The sequence below is a fragment of the Sphaerulina musiva genome (genome assembly GCF_000320565.1).
Source record: "Sphaerulina musiva SO2202 unplaced genomic scaffold SEPMUscaffold_7, whole genome shotgun sequence".
In the NCBI taxonomy this organism is placed as follows: Eukaryota; Fungi; Ascomycota; class Dothideomycetes; order Mycosphaerellales; family Mycosphaerellaceae; genus Sphaerulina; species Sphaerulina musiva.
In genome coordinates this window covers 1733258-1750174 of record NW_016017389.1, presented here as the reverse complement: position 1 = coordinate 1750174, position 16917 = coordinate 1733258, and positions in this window count along the sequence as shown.

Below are 16917 nucleotides of genomic sequence, written 5' to 3'. Positions count from 1 at the left end.
GGTTATAGCGGGTAGGGGCGGAGCGGGAGGGAGGGGGTTAACAACCAATATTGATATCGCAAGTTAGGTTTTTTTGGAAGTAGGGAATACCTTTAAAGGCGGCGGAATTTAGGGTCTAGGGGCGCGACCAATTAGAAGCGAGGGATTCTTTGTCTACGTAGGGTAGGCACCTGCCGTTTTTGGACAATAGAAGTAAGAAATAGTAAAGTAAGATCGCCGGAAATAGGAAATATTGATATAACGACCGTATAAGCAGTGCCTAGCCCGTAAACAAGAGACCTAGAGATTTATATAGATATAATTAGTATAGGAGACAACATCTTACGGAAGCTCGTTTTCGGGTTATCTTATATATCTAGTACTAATTCTTTAAGTACTAGCCTCGAAAACGATATTAGGAGTATATAGTCGGTAGACGTAGTCGGCGAATTGCTATAAGATTAAAGCTCGGTACTTGAATTCGCTTCTCCTGCGAAGCGCTTCCGAATCTAGCGACAAAGTTTTATATCCTTCTATTATAAGGTTACCCGTTTTGCGTAAATCGCTAGTATATTAGAGACTTCGAACTCCTATATAAGAAAAGCTTCCGTTGCTTCCTACAAGCAAAGTAGAGCCTTAACTTGAAAACGGTATATACTATTACTAGTATTAGTTGCTAAATCTATCGTAATCTCTCGACAAATCCTTAAGAATAGAAGTCGGCGTATTAAAAGCTCCGTAGACTTCTAGTATTTCCTAATTTCTCGGAGAGCGGCTATACTAGCCTTCGTTCGTCTTCTCGCTTTAGGCGCCTTTCGAACAATAGGCTTTTTCTATAGTCGTTGACTTCCTAGTAGTCTCTTATTACTAGGATAGGTCTTCTATACTACTTTTTTCGTACGTCCTAGTCTCCTTACGGCGAGACTTAGTCGAGGGGAAGCTATATTAGAGAGCTATCGGTCTGATCTATTATAGATAATATGTAGCCCCTTTAGTTGAACCGATACTACCCCGTCTCGACTACGCCGCTTAGTCGGCAGGTCTGAATCTTCGTTCGTCTTATTATTATTAACTTGACCTATACCTCTATCTACCTACCTCTCCTCCGTCTACCTCTCCTCCGTCTACCTCTCCTCCGTCTGCCTCTCCTCCGTCTGCCTCTTCTCCGTCGGCTTAACCGTCTGATCTAACTACTGTCGAGTCCTCTTATTACTTCCGCTATCGTAGGCAGCCTTCGGGAGTGCTTTAGCCTTCGTTTCTTTTTAACGTAGACTATCTCTTCTTTCCTAGTCGTCGTCGTCGTTAGGAAGAGAGGAAGAGACGTAGGAAGAGAGAGATTGTATGTCTATATTAGGCATTTTAAGAGTTTCGACTTAATAGGAATATATAGGATAAGAAAAAAGCAAGAGAGGATAAGTTGGTAGGTATAAGGAAGACCCGGAAATCGCTAAGCCGCTTATCTCTCGAGTATATCGGATCGCGCGGGAAGGTAATTAGTAATTAGGACAGGGGTTCTATATATATCTATACTAGTATATTTCATATTATATTATATAGTTTATACGCCGACTACGTCTGCCGAATACGTTCTACTCTAGCTACGAGATTTCACTTTTTTACTAGAAAGTACTACGATACCTTAAGAAGTTAGTAGTCTAACTATTTCTCTAGATAATATAGTATTTATATATAATACCCTATAGCAGTTGTCCTAGTAATAGCGAATAAAGCGACAACAACTTATATTCGAAATAAAATTTAGGTAGAGGGGAGGGCACTTAGGAAATCGACGATAATAGTAGTAGTAGAGGAGCGTTAGTATAGGCGCGGAAGTGTAATGTTGTTATAGAGGGTAGTGTCGGTGCTCGGGGTTACGGGACAGGGTTCCGGCTACTATCTAAACCTTAAATCTCTTAGATAAGAGAAATTTTATTTCTTAAAGCGCTTCTACCCTACGTATCTACCTCTGTACGTACTACCGTACGTACTACCGTACCTACCTCCGTACCTACATCCCTACCTACGTCCGTACCTACCTCCGTACCGATACTACTATACCGAAACGGAAGAATATTACGCTAGAGGCGCTAGAAAATAAGCGTACTAGGCTCGGGGCAGCTACGAAGTTACTTAAAGAATACTCTCTAAAGCCGAATACCCTATAGGACCGCGAGCGTACTACCGCTATAGACGAAGAGAAGAGAGCTTAGGATCGATATAGAAAGGCTCGTAATAAATCGTTCGTACGGTTTAAGAAGGCTTAGATCAAGTAGTCTAGCGAGTTTAGCGAGCTAAGTAGGGACCGTTAAGCTGTTCTAGTTAAGGAATAGAGATCGATATATACAGCAGAATATAACCGGAAAGCGTAAGTTTCGTAGTCAGCGTCTATAGTCGGCATCTGCGGTCGGTATTCCTACTTCCTATTAAAGGCTAACTTCTCTAGTACTAAGAAGTAAGCAGAGACTAATCTAGCTCTTTTACCCGACGAATAGGCCGAAATCGATAAAGCTAACTAGTTCCTTAAGCTTAGAGATAGTAAAAGCAAATTAAAGATAATATTTTAAAAGGAGGATTAGGTTAAGTAGGAATAGGATACCCTTACCCTTAGTGAACGATACGATAAAGCACTTAGGGGCCTTAGTAACGAATGCCTTCCTTAAGAAACGATTCTCAATCCTTTGTTATTAAAAGAGATTAACAAGAAGATAGCGAACTCTATTAGAACTTTTGCCTTTCAGGCAGCCTCTTCTACTTTTACGACTACTTATAACTAATAGTATCGCTCGATCCGGAAGTTCTAGAACAAACTTATTACTCTAGAGAGTCTGGTTCTCCCTAACGAGGTAGCTATAAAGCAGATTTTACAAATTGTCGATAGCGAGACTAAAAAGGTAAGCTTATCTGCCGACTATACCTACCGACTATTTTCTAATAATCCTAGATCTGCGTTAGAGAAGTACGACTCCTACTACTATACGAGATTTTTAGCCTAATCGAGCGTATAGTCTACCGTAGTATCCTTGCCTAGGATGTCGCAGCCTAAAGGGCTTATTTAAGTAGTCTTCCTAGACCCTCCTAGCTAATATTAGAAAATTATAACTACTCCGCTAATAGTTTCCTTCTATTAGTAAGCTTAAAAGGGGAGAAGTACCTCGCGAAGATAGTATATAAGCTCTATAAGAGGGAGAATACTCTAAGCCGCGAACAGACTCTCTAGCCTAAGATAATAGCTGCCCTTATCGAGTACAATATTAAAGAGTATAATAGGATTACTCTAGAGGCCTTTCTACTCCTACTACTACGAGAAGATAAACTATACCTAGTATCTTCGGGAATCGAGAAGGTACTTACGAAGGACTCTATATTCGCAACTTTGTTAGAGGGTTCGAGATTTTAGACTCGGAGGACTAGGAGCCTCGCCTATTTTAAGAAGACGAAGAGGGATAGAAGAAAGGGTAGAAGGGTTAGTAGTAAGAATCAGACTATCTAATAGGTTAGCTCGTAGCCGGAAGTAGGCCTACGAATTCTATTCGCTCAACCCCTATAGGGTAGCGTACTAGGATTCTGAAATTCCTACTTTCCCTCCTTTCAATTCCTACGTTCCCTCTCCTCTATCCTCTTATAACGGATTCACGATATTAGAGTCTGAAATACTATATTTTCGTCTTCCTTTGCTTTCTCTCTAGGAGTCGGAAGCTCCCGATTCGAATCCTCCTCGTAGCTAGGAAGCTCTTCTACTACCCCTATACGATCGAGCGCTCGCTTACGCTAACGATATAGTTCTGCGACGAACCTCCTACCGAGCCTAATACTAGAGGACCGCCGACGTAGAACAGAGGTTCGCAAGCGTCGTACAAGACGGCCGACTATAGTAGAAGAAGATCTAGATTCCTCTCTAGTACTCTCCGTTAAGCCGGACTATATCGGGGAGTAGGATATTAAAGCTAACTACTAGCTATAGAGGTTCAAGTATAAGGAGAACTTTAAGAAGTAGTACGAGGTACGCTAGTAGAACTATACTAGGAAGCGGCTCAAAAAGCGGAACGGTCGTACTATATTTAATCGGTCCCTAATTACCTAGAGGAGTAAGTCTCGGATATCTTAGGTATAGGATTTCCTAGAGGAGGGAATACTTTAAGAAGATGCGATACCTAAAGTCGTATATAGGTACTGTAACGCTATACTAAAACATCCTATACTAAATACCGGTATAACGTCTATCGAGAAGTATCTAGACTCCTCGAACTACTAGGAGAAATAAGATAAGCGAGGGTTTACGAAGGAGATGTTTATAACCGTAAAGCATCGATAAGTAAGTACTAACTACCGACGACTAGACCTGCCGACTATACCTACCGACTATGTCTGCCGACTACGTCTAAGTAACTATACTAAAACTTTATCTCTAGACTATAAGCAATCCGCGATAGACGAGGGACCTAGGCTATATACCGGACGATTTCCCGCGCTTATCCTTCGAGATAATTATCGACAATAGTCTGCTATTCTAGTTCTTTGAACGACTATTAGTAAAACAGACTTATATAGCCCTACTCCTAGGACAGGTCGAGATAATTTAGTTCAAATCCGCCTCGATATACCGTAGGATGCTCGGTACTAAGGTTTAAGAGTCTGCTAAATCCCTTAAGATCCGTCTTACTAGTAGATTTAAGATAGCTATCGCGTATAATAGCTAGCAATCCAGAAGTATAAAAACCTTATTCCTTACTATCCGGGTCTACTAGATTAACGACTACTAGGTCTAGTACGAAGGGATGCTTAGCTTTCTATATATTACTAGCCGTTATACTAGTAATTACCTTGTAGAGATACTATTCGAAATCTTATAAGAGTTCGAGATTAAGTACCGATTAACTGCAATTACGTACGACAATGCCTCGAATAATAAGACCCTATATAATACGATATAAGACTACTTGCTTTACTCTTCTTACTTCCTTCTAATATTCTATAGTGTTTTAGCGATTAATACTTGTTAAGAGAGGTACGGTATAACGGCTAGGAGGCTAGTAACGAGCTTAGAGGAAGGTACGGAGAGTAGTCCCGACTCGGAGATAGAAGAGGATAAGGAGGAGGCAATCGCGGAGTATAATCGAGCTAGCCGTCCCGAGCGATTTCCCTACTTTGTATATACTGCCTAGCTTCCCTTAAAGGCCTTTTTCAACCGCCTAGGGCTCTGTCCGACTAACGACCTTTCCGAATACTAGAATTACGAGAAAGATCGGCAGATATTATAGAGGAGGAGAAAACAGAGTAAGCAGATTAGCCGCCCTTAAGCTAATAGTATACCTTACCTTCTTCTAAAGGTAAGATTAGTCTCTGCGGCCTATCGCCTATTAACCTTCCTATTTCTAAAGTATAGTCGGCTCTCGTAGTCGGCAATTATAGTCGGCACTCGAGATTCCCTTCGCTAATTTCGATCCCTAGATCCGGAAACTTTGCGTCTTTATTAACTCGAGCTCTTAAAGGTTCGAGCAGTTTATCGACCTATAGAAAGAGATACTTTAAAAGAAGGAGCTATTTGCAAAGTACCGTCGGTAGAATAGCGTTTAAGATCGGATCCTAAGGGTCGTTTAAGACGTAAAGACAAGGTAGTCCTTAATAACGTTAATGCTCGATCGCTTTAGCAGACTACAAAGAGTTATCGAATCTTATATCGATCGACTCGACCTAAGTAAAGATATAGGTATCGATTCCGAAGAGTAGCAAAGGGTTAAGTACCTTATCGACCTTACGAAACTATTCGTAGCGGCGATAGCAACGATCGGAACAACGAAAGGTCCGACTATCTACCTTGTCCTTATATACTACAACTAGCTTTTCGATATTCTAGAGGAGGCGATAAAGCGACTTAAGAATAAGAGGATACCTTGGAAGAAGGATGTATATTAGGTATACGAGGCTGCTTAGGCTAAGCTTAAGAAATATTATCGAGATACCTAGGATCGATTTAGCGATTACTACGGCATTAGTATCCTCCTTACCCTCTGCCTTAAGCGGAAGTTCTAGGTACGCGATGACTTTAGGGATAAAAGCTACTACGAGTATTATAAGGGTAAGCTAAGAATAGAGTAGGAGAAGAGCTATCGTCTATTATCGAGCACTTCTACCTACGAGTTACGTAGTAGAAGTAGTCGGTATAAGGGCTAGATCGACTTTACTCTTAGTAGGAGTGTAGAGTCTTCTTAAACTTAACGACGTAGTACTCGTAAGGGTAACGAGCTTGCCGACTATCTAGACGCCAATATAGATAAAGGGGATCTATTCGAGGTACTAAAGATATAGTCTTCGCTTAAGCCTAAGTACCCTACTCTCGTACTAATAGCGCGGGATATTCTCTATATTCCTGCGGCCGGAGTTAGGTATAAGCGCGATTTCAGTATCGCTCGATACTAAAGTCGTTTCAATCGCTAATACTCTGTATTAATATTCTCTAAACTAATAGTATCCCGTTTCCGCTACTGCGACGATAAGTACGATACTAGAGTTCTTATCGCCTACGAGGCTACAGAGGCTACTTAAGCGCTTCTTAGTACTCTAACTTTATAGGAGATCCTAAGTAAAGACCGAGAGTAGACAAAAGATCTTATAGAACGGATTAGTAACTTAGATACAATTAGCGATAATAAGGGAGATAGGGTAGAGGAGCTAAGGCGATCGGTACGCCTAAGCTTCAAGCTTGCGTAAGAGTGCCTCCGGGATACTACGAGACGATTATAGCGAGCTTGGTTTAAGCTTATATAAAGTTTACCTACCGACTATATTTACCGACTATAGTACTTAAGTTTCAAAATATTATAAGCTGTAATCTAGCGTATATATTCTTCTATATTTATTCATTCGATCTAACTACTCTCTTTCTCCTCTTATCTATATCGGGCTTATATACAGTTTCTTTTCTAATACCTAGTTCAAATAACTTGCTCTTAGGGTACTCGGTTTCTAGGCTTTTTCTTTCTGTTTACGAAAAATCAATACCTAATAGGTACGCAATACCTACTAGGTATCGTAATACCTACTAGGTTTGTACCTAACCCGATAGGTTAGGTTTACCTAGCTAAATACCTATACCTATTAGGTATTGCCAATACCCAACCTACCCTATATACCTACTAGGGTAGGTTGTACCTATGATGAGGCCTAACTAAGGCGTACGTTTCGAGGTATTTACTATTTACTATCCTATATAAAGCCTTTTACTACCTAGCGGCATTTATACTTGATTTTCTCCCCTACGCGCTTGATTTTGAATACCTATCTACCTTTAAGGATTCTGGATTTGCCGTCCTTAGCTACTAATTATTTAACGATTGTCTATATATAGTTGTAATTCAGTAACTTGTATTCGTCGCTAAGGGCTAGTTTCTAGTTACTCTATTAGCCGCTATAGTAACGTACGTCGTCGTAGGAGGTAGGTTCGTATAGCTTAGAGGCTAGTAAGGCGTTTATAAGTACGTAGAGTAATATATTGAATTTGGTAAATGTATTCGCGTTATTCTAGTAATACTAGTAATAATATCGTTTCGGTTTGCGCTACCGTTTGCTGTCCTATATAAGTTCGGACGACGGCGCGTCGATTCCGACTGTTTTAGGACGCGTTTTCGATACGTAACCCGGTAGTATAGTTAGTAGCTCGTAGCCTAATCGCGCTAACTCGTACTATTATAACTCTTGATCTCGTAACTCGCGGTTCGTAGATTCGTAACCTCGTAACTCGTAGTTCGTAGATTCGTAATCTCGTAACTCGCGGTTCGTAGATTTGTAGTTCGTATAATCGTAGTCTATTCGCGTCGGTTCGTAGCTCTAGCCGTAGCCTAAGTAATTAGCTTATAACTCGTAATTCGCGCGTTGTACGCGTCGTAATTCGTAGTCTATAGGCCGTCGTTTGTATAGTAGTTCGTCGTAGCTAGGGTTCGTAGGTTGATAAGTTGTTTTGTTAGTTTCTCTTCCTAACTCTAAGACCGTAACTTAGCCGTTATTACTATCGCATTCGGTAATGCTCGTACAGTTTGGGTACGGCTCGTCGAAGTCTATATCGAATCGCTATTATAGCTGTTTAGGGTTCTCGGAAGTAACTAGATAGTACCCGTTACCTTTGAAACCAAGTAACCTTTCGATTCTAGCTCTTATACCGACCAATTTGCTAACGTTAGCTGTCTTTTTGTAGATATATACCTTATAGCCTATAATTCGTATATTTGATAGGTAAGGTTTGTGTCCTGTCTATACCTCGTATAGCGTTACCGTCAACCTTCGGTAGGGTAACCGGTTACGTAGGTAGGTAATTCTATACTCGATTACCGGTAACTAGTAACGTAGATCTAGGTTAGGTAACGCGAGTAGGGTAGTCTAGGTTTTTTGCTCGATAACCTTATTGAAGGCCTCTATAGCGCTATTTTGCTCGTATTGTTCTATACTAGAAAGGTACTAAGTAATACCCCTGTTTCTAGACTATCTATAGTAACTGTCGCTTATATTTTTACCTCCCCTATCTTGAATAATAAGAGTAGTATAGTACTCGGAGGTACTATTAGAAGTAACGAATTCTTAGACTATCGATAGCGCGTCGGCGCGTCGCTATATCGGTTTGGTAACGCTCTATTAAGTAAAGTCGTCTATAATACTAACAAAGTACTTGCATCCGTCGAATAACTCGATTAGTAAGTATACTACGTCGACGTAGATAACGTCTATTTTGTAACGGCCTCTTAGTAGGTAGCTATTGTACGGTTTCGTTACTTACCTGCCGAGAATATAGTTCTCGCAGATGCAGTCGGCCCGTAACTCCTCTATTCTAGTAGATATATTACGTAGTTTAATCAAACTACTCTTACTAAGGTAAGCTATTCGTTTATACTATAGGCGGAGTAATTTATCGACCGAGTAGGCTACGCCGTAGAAGCCTGTAATTAGTCGATCGTCTAGTTACTCGCTGTATATATCTAGTATTAAGAGACCTCCGGTAATAGTTACTAAGTATTCGTCGCTATCTTTAGTAAATATTAGGCTATTCGTCGTCTTTACGATCCCCTTAATATATAGCTATATTGTATTAAGTAATAGTAGGTTTACTCTAGCGTTCGGTAAATACTATATATTAGGAATTTGAATCTATCTGCCGTTTCGGCACCTAATTCGAAGCGTTCCTCGGCCGATTAGCCGTAGTTTAACGCCGCTAATACCGTTGGATTCGGCCGATTCGATAGTAATATAGGTATTAGATATAAAGAGGTCTTTTCGTCCTATAAGTAAGCTAGTAGCTCCGCTGTTAAGAATAAAGCAATCGTAGAGATTAATACTACGGTAAATCGCTATATATTTATATATAGCGTTATATAACGTAAAGTACAGTGCTTCTTTACGGCTATTACTAGTAACTATTACGTTGTAACGTCCGCTACTAGTAGTAGTGTCGGTTTGTCTACCGAAGACGGCGTTGTCGGTATTCTTACGCTTCTTTAAGTTAGAGTAACGGTCGATCTATACCTAAGGTGCCCTACTAGCGTCAATCGTCTAGTACGTACCCCTATATTTCTTTCTATAGTACTTGCAATCGGGGTAGTTATCGTTAGGACGGCGTTGTCGATTATATAGTACGACGTTACTGTCTGTCTGTATTCTGCTTACATATTCTTTAACTTTGCGTCGTACGATAGCTATACTAACGGCCGTCTAAGTAACGCTATTAATAGCGGTAGGTACAAGTGAATATTAAAGGTTGAATACGGTAATAAATTCGCTAAACGCGTCGCTAAGACCGCCGAGATAGGCCTAGACGAGGAACGGTTCTAGTAGCGTCAACTTTGCGTCGAGATTTACTATCTCGTTGTAAGTTTAAGTAAATTTGGCGCTATAATTAGAGATGTCGCTATAGCTAGCGAGCGTAAGGTTTGTAAAGATATAACAGAGTTCCTAATAACGTCCGGAACCTACGAGTTCGAATTCAGCTCGGAGGCGTTTGTCGATAGCTATAAATATAGGTTCGTCGTTACTTTCGGCCGCCTTAAGTAGTAACCTAGCGATAGGTCTACAGAATTCCTTTAGTAAAGCGTAAGCGCCGAGCTGTTTCTCGTTCTAGGTATCCAATCGCTCGTTAAATAACTTATTACTTTCCGCCGGAACGGTAGTAATACCTAGGGTACTGTTGGTTTACCGAACTCCGGCGATAGTAGGCCGTCTGATTAGCGTAGTTCTACTAGTCGATACTATAGAACCGTAACTACTAAGGATAATTTTGTTAATAATATATAACTGCTTATAATACGCTAGGGCAGAGAAGCTCTAGCGAACCCCCGGCGAGGCGGGCGGGGCGTACCGCGCGGGCCGGAAAGCCCTCGTAGACCTCTAGCGATCCGGTATAGAAGGGATACCCTACCGATCGGAGACGTTCTAAATTAAGAGGATTCCTAAGGGAACCGGTTATCGGCTACTGCCTAAGAGGAGGCGGTACCGGTAGCGAGGAGTAGATAATAGAATAGCTTATATATATAGCGAGGGCCCTCCTCTAGGAAGGAAGGGTAGAGTTATTATACCTTAGATAGCAAACTATATATTATTTATACCTTTTATACCTTAGACCTCTATTACGTATACCCTTACGCTTATAGAACTATTATATAATAACTCTCGTACCTTAACTATAAGGGAAAGGTCCGAACAATAGTAGGAGGACGTTCTACTAGATAGAATCCTAGCGACTCGCTAGGGAACCCCTTTATACTAGAATAGGCCTCTACTAAACAATCTTCCTCTACGGATATCGAAGCGGGACGAGTTTAGGAACTGCTCGACTAGGAGGAATCTATAGAAGCTCTCGCTAGTATCTAACTAAAGGACGCGAACGATTCCGAGCCGGAAATTATCGTCGAACGCGAGGAGCTAAGCGACCTTTAGAAAGATATCGCCCGCCTATAGGCAGAAAAGGAACGTCTACTACTAATTTAAGAGGTAGCCGACCTCTAGAATAGCCGTAGCTATAAGCGATATACTACGGAAACCGATATTGCCCCTCCTCCTAAACGCTCGGTAAAAGCCTCTAGCGAATATAAGAGGAGGTCCTTAAAGGAATACAGCGACTTCGTAATGTTATACGAAGTCGTATTCCTTTAGAATCTACAGTCCTTCTAACGGGAAGCCGAGAGGTATATCTAGGCAATATAATACCTTACTAAGGGATATACCCTAAGGGATCGCTAGTACGTATACTAGTAGCGGATAACCGAGGCCGAACGAGAGGATACGACCTAGGACTACTTTAAGCAGTTCCTACTTAACCTTCTAGACAATTCTAACGCTCGATTGCTTTAGGCGTACCTAGACTATACGTCCGCTAAACAACGTACTAACTAGTCCTCTAGGGAGTTCCTAATATATCTAGAGACTCTCGAGGTATAGCTAGAACGGTATACTCTAGAATAGTAGCTATACTAGTTCTTCGCCCGGTTATACCCGGAGACCCGCCGACGGATCGTCGATTATAATTCTATCTCTAAAATATAGGACGAGTTAGTTAACCTAGCGACCTAGATCGAGAAGAACTATCCGAGGACCTAAGGCGGTAAAGGGCGGACTAGTAGCAATAAGCTAAAATCTAAAGATCGAGATCGCCGGAGAGACGCTAGGGAACTGCGTACTAATACGGCTAAAGCCCCGAAATCGGGCGCGGCCGCAAAAGCCGCTCTAGACAAAGGGGATTACTTAGGACTAAAGTGCTATAAGTACGGTAAGATAGGTTATATTCGCCTAGACTACCCGTTAAAGCGTAGTAATCCTAACTAGACCCCTATCTAGCTAAAAAACTAATTAGGCTCGTCGCAAATACTTAGGACGCAACGGGGCCCCGACCTATTAAATCTAGGGATATTATCGAAATAGTAGGAACTATTATTACTAGCGAAGGTATAGAACCTATATAGGTCGCTCTCGATACGTACGCCTAGGTAACTACGATTAGCTAGAAGGTAGCGGTAGAAATAGGCCTACCCCGAATCGAGGCCTAACTCCTGTTACTTAGATAGCTATCGACCTACGAAACTTACTACTATAGCGCCTACGAGTTCTAGTTAAAACTTAGCGACTCTAGCGGGAATACCCGAATAACGAAGATTCTCGCCTATAGTATCGACTAGGATAGTCTATCTATCCTCCTTAGCCGATATTCCTTAAAGACCCTAGGTATCGATATCTAGAACGGTCCCGGTACCTAGCGATAGGGACTTACGATCTCTAGCTTCGAAAGGGTCTCTTTAAAGAGGTTAAAGCGCGAATCGAAGGAAGACTCCTCCTCTATCTATATAGTAGGGTAGTTACGCCTAGCGAACCCCTAGAGAGGTTAGGGCTCGACCTTCTAGATTTACGCGATTAACTAAGGCGAGGCAAAACAAGTCTCCCTACCCGCTATATTAGAAGGATATCGCTATATATTCGATAACGACTCCGCGGCGATCCTTCCGGCCTATAAGGCAACCGACTATACTATCGAACTGATAGATAGTAAGGAACCGCCCTTCGGATCCCTCTACTATCTCTCCTAGCAGGAGCTAGAAGTCCTCTAGGAATACCTCTATAAGGAGTTAGAGTAGGGACGGATTGTATATAGTACTAGCCCCGCCGGGGCTCCGCTACTGTTCGTACTAAAGAAGGACGGGACCTTACGATTATACGTCGACTACCGCGCCTTAAATTCGATTACTATTAAGGACCGATACCCGCTTCCCCTTATCGACGAAAGCCTTACGTACCTTACTAGCGCTAAGTACTTTACCTCTCTAGATCTTAAGGACGCGTACTACCGAATCCGTATCCGCGAAGGCGATAAATAGAAGACCGCTTTCAGAATACGATACAGGCACTTCGAGTATAAGGTAATACCCTTCGGGCTAACTAACGCCCTAGCTATATTCTAGGCGTACGTTAACCGGGCCCTCGCCGGGCTACTCGATAATATCCTAGTAATATATCTAGATAATATCCTTATCTATACCTACTACGATAATATCGAAAAGTACTAGAAGGCGGTTCGCCGGGTACTCGCTAGGCTAGAACAGGCGGAATTGTTCGTTAACCTAAAGAAGTATACCTTTGCGTAAAGCGAGGTAGCGTTCCTTAGATTCCGAGTAAACTATAAGAGCGTATACACCGACCCCGAGAAGGTCGCTACTATTACCGAGTAGCCCTCGCCGACTAACCTAAGAGAACTATAGTTATTCCTTAGGTTCGCTAACTTCTACCGCTGCTTTATAGCCGGGTACGCGAAGGTAATAGCCCCGATAACTAACCTTCTAAAGAAAGGCGAATTTCAGTAGATAGAGGCCGGGGAGGCGGCGTTTTAGGCGTTAAAACAGATGTTTACTTCCGCCTCTATACTCCGCTACTACGACCCGGCGAAGCCTCTACGACTAGAAACCGATACGTCCGACTACGGCCTATACGGGATCCTAACGTAGCTCTATAACGACCGGTAGTATCCTATCGCCTTTACGTTAAGAAAGATATCGCCGGCGGAGCGAAACTACGAAACGTACGACTAAGAGCTCCTCGCGGTCGTCTATAGCTTTAAGGTCTAGAGACACTTCTTCGTAGACGTATATACCCCGCTCTAGGTATATACCGACTACAATAACCTAAGGGGTATTTAGATAGTATAGAAGCTAAACGGGCAACAAGCCCGATAGGCGGTATATCTAGGCTAATTCGACTTTAAGATATACTACCGACCGGAGAAGACTAATCTAGTAGATAGCTCCTCGAGACGAGCGGACTATTAGACCGAGAACGATATAGTTAATTAATTACTACTAATCCTCTAGTACAAGCTTAAATTAGCCGACCTAGGTATTATAGTAATAGCTATACGGATCCGTAACGGTAAGGTTAGTATAGTAAGTAGCAAGGAGTCTATAACCGAAATTTCGGATACGTCCGGCAAACCTCTAGCGCCGTTACGTAATATAACTCCGGTCGCTAGTACTAGTAAATATATATACTACGTACTACGCTTAATAGTAAGGGTCCTACTCGCAAGCTAGACTATAAGTAGCGATATAGGGCAACCCTTTAGAAGTCTCGTAGCCTCGCTATAGCAACGGGACGAGTTCGTCGCCTATAAGAGGAACGAGTAGAAGGATACCCGGCGAACCCGCTACAGTAAGCTAGACCCCTAGATATTCGATAACAAGAACCTACTATAGTACTAAGGGAGGCTTTATGTCCTAAATAAGCCGGCCGTCCGAGCAGAAATTATAGCTAACTTCTACGACTCCGCTCTTATAGGATACTTCGGCGAAGACAAGACGCTAAAGTTAGTCTACCGCTTGTTATATTAGCCGGAGCTCCGATAGGATATAAGAGAATACTACAAGATATACAATATATACTAAAAGGCTAAGGTACCTAGGACGATGCTATTAGAGGAGCTGAAATCGCTTCCGGTACTAGGAAATATATAGGAGGAGATCTCTTTAGATTTTATTACTAAGCTACCCCTAGCGAAGTATTATAGGGTAACGTATAACTCTATACTAGTTATTGTCGACAGGCTATCGAAGATGTTATTATATATTCCGGCCTAAGAAACGTAGACCGTAAGGGACTTTACTAAAGTGTTTATAACGTATATAGGTACTAAATTCGGGCTCCCTAAGGGAATCGTTAGCGACCGAGGTACGCTCTTTACCTCGGTATTCTAGACCGAGATTTATTACTAATACTAGATAAAACGACGGCTAAGTACTACGTACTATCCCTAAACAGATAGGCAGACGGAACGCTAGAATTAGACGATAGAAGCTTACCTTCGGATATTTACGTCTAATAGATAGGACGACTAGGCGTCCCTCCTACTATACGTAGAATTCGTATACAACAATGCGGTATACGCGACTACCGGCGAGACGCCGTTTATAATAGTATATAGGAAATATCCCTAGTAGTCCGTATTAGACGTAGACGTCTACTATAAAGGGGAGGCGCTAGTAGTATCGGATAGAGTCTAGCTACTAGAACGGGTACGAGCGGAAGCAGCGACTTGTATATAATAAGCGTAGAGGCGATAGCAGCGCTAGTATAACGACTACTATACTCTATAGACGTTTGCTAAGAGAGATCTAGTACTCCTAAGTACAAAGAACTTAAAACTAACTTAGCCTAGTAAGAAGCTATCCCTTAAATTCCTAGGCCTATTCCAGGTTAATAAGGTAGTCGGCGATAGCTAGTAGGTATACTAGCTAATCCTACTAAATACCTACTGTATATACCCGGTATTCTATATCTCCCTCCTACGACCCTTCTACGAAAGGCCTAGCGCTCCGCTAGCGAACGTAGCGTTCCCCGATATCGCTACTAATAGTACCGAAGTATAGGAAGTAGATAAGATAGTAGACAAAAGGAAAAGGAAGGGAGAGACGGAATACCGACTTAGGTAGAAAGGGTACGATAAGGACTTTAATACTTAGGAACCTAAGGATAACTTCGAAAACATAAATAAGCTACTAGATAAGTAGAGATTATCGCGGGTATCCCCTAAGGGAGCGAGTAGTAGATAAAAGAAAAGTATATAGTATAAGACAAACTATTATAACCCTAGTAGACCCCCGGCTACCTCCTACTAAATATACTAAATATCCTACTCCTTACCTACGAACTACCGACGCTACCCTCTACCGAAGGCGCTTCGGCTATAGTATAGTCGCTAACTAGTACCGGCGTAGGGTCCCGGGTACCCTCCGAGACCTTAGGCGCTACGTACCGAACAAGACCCCCGAACTCGTAGTTGTCTAGATATTCCTCTCGCTAGAACCCGTAATCTACCTATATTATAGCCTATTAGCGGGCCTAGTATAGAGGTAACCGATAAATCTTATATAGTAGTGCCGGGACTTCCGCGTCTAGAAGAAAGCGACGAATATCCCTTAGGACGGCTACTAACCCGTTATAACCTATATTCGATATCGACTACGGATCGATATCGGGAATCTAGTCCCCGCTAAGGTCGATATCCCGACCCTACTCCTCCGGGTCGAGAGAGGATTCAAACTCGTAGTAAGGTAATAGGAATAGAGGCGGGCTAGAGTAAGTTTCGGCCGTCGGGCTTGATTACCGACGAGTCGGCGACGACAGCGCGGTTCTAAAGGCGGTAGGAGATAACAGACGCGATAGTAGTATAGTTGCTAAAGGAGAGGCGTAGGCAGACTCTCGAGAAAGAGGGTTAGTAAAGCGAAAGGGAATCGCCGGGTATAATACTAGGCGTAATAGGCTTCGAGAAGCCTCGCGCTCTATAGGTAAGGGCAAGAAGCCTCGAAATAATAGTACTCCGGCAGAGACGCGAGAAGAGGCTAGAACGGGCAGCGCGACGGGGACCGATAGTACTATAGGCGCTAGGGATTTACTTCGGAGGGCGCCCGTTATAAGGAGGTCCCTATCCTATAGGGCCTCTACCTCTAGCGGCGGCGCGTCCCCTATCTTCTAGTTATTACTAACATCCTCCTCGTCGTATCTATTATCGAACCGACGTAATAGCTAAGGGTTCTTAATAGAGCGACCGCTATAGCGGGATAATCGGGGAGTCCTCCGGATTAAGCGTAACGATAGCGATATCGGAGTAGGACGGCTAGGTATCCGGCGTAGATATAGTACCCGGTCTAAGGTAGCCGCGGCGATCCCCTCGGGAGTATTAAAATTGTACCTAGCTATATAGCCGGATAATAGAGAGTATATAGTGTTTAAAGTACGACTACTATACAGCGTACGAGGTACTAGGCGACCGGCCGTCGAACGGTAAGGGGTCTCGCGAGCTACTAGTTAGCGACGAGCCGCCGGAGTACGCGCTAGTAAGTCTCGGATAGGGACCGCCGGACGAGTAGTAGGACGAGTAGTCGCTATAGGACCGCTACGCGGACGAGAGGGCGTATCGTTAGTCGA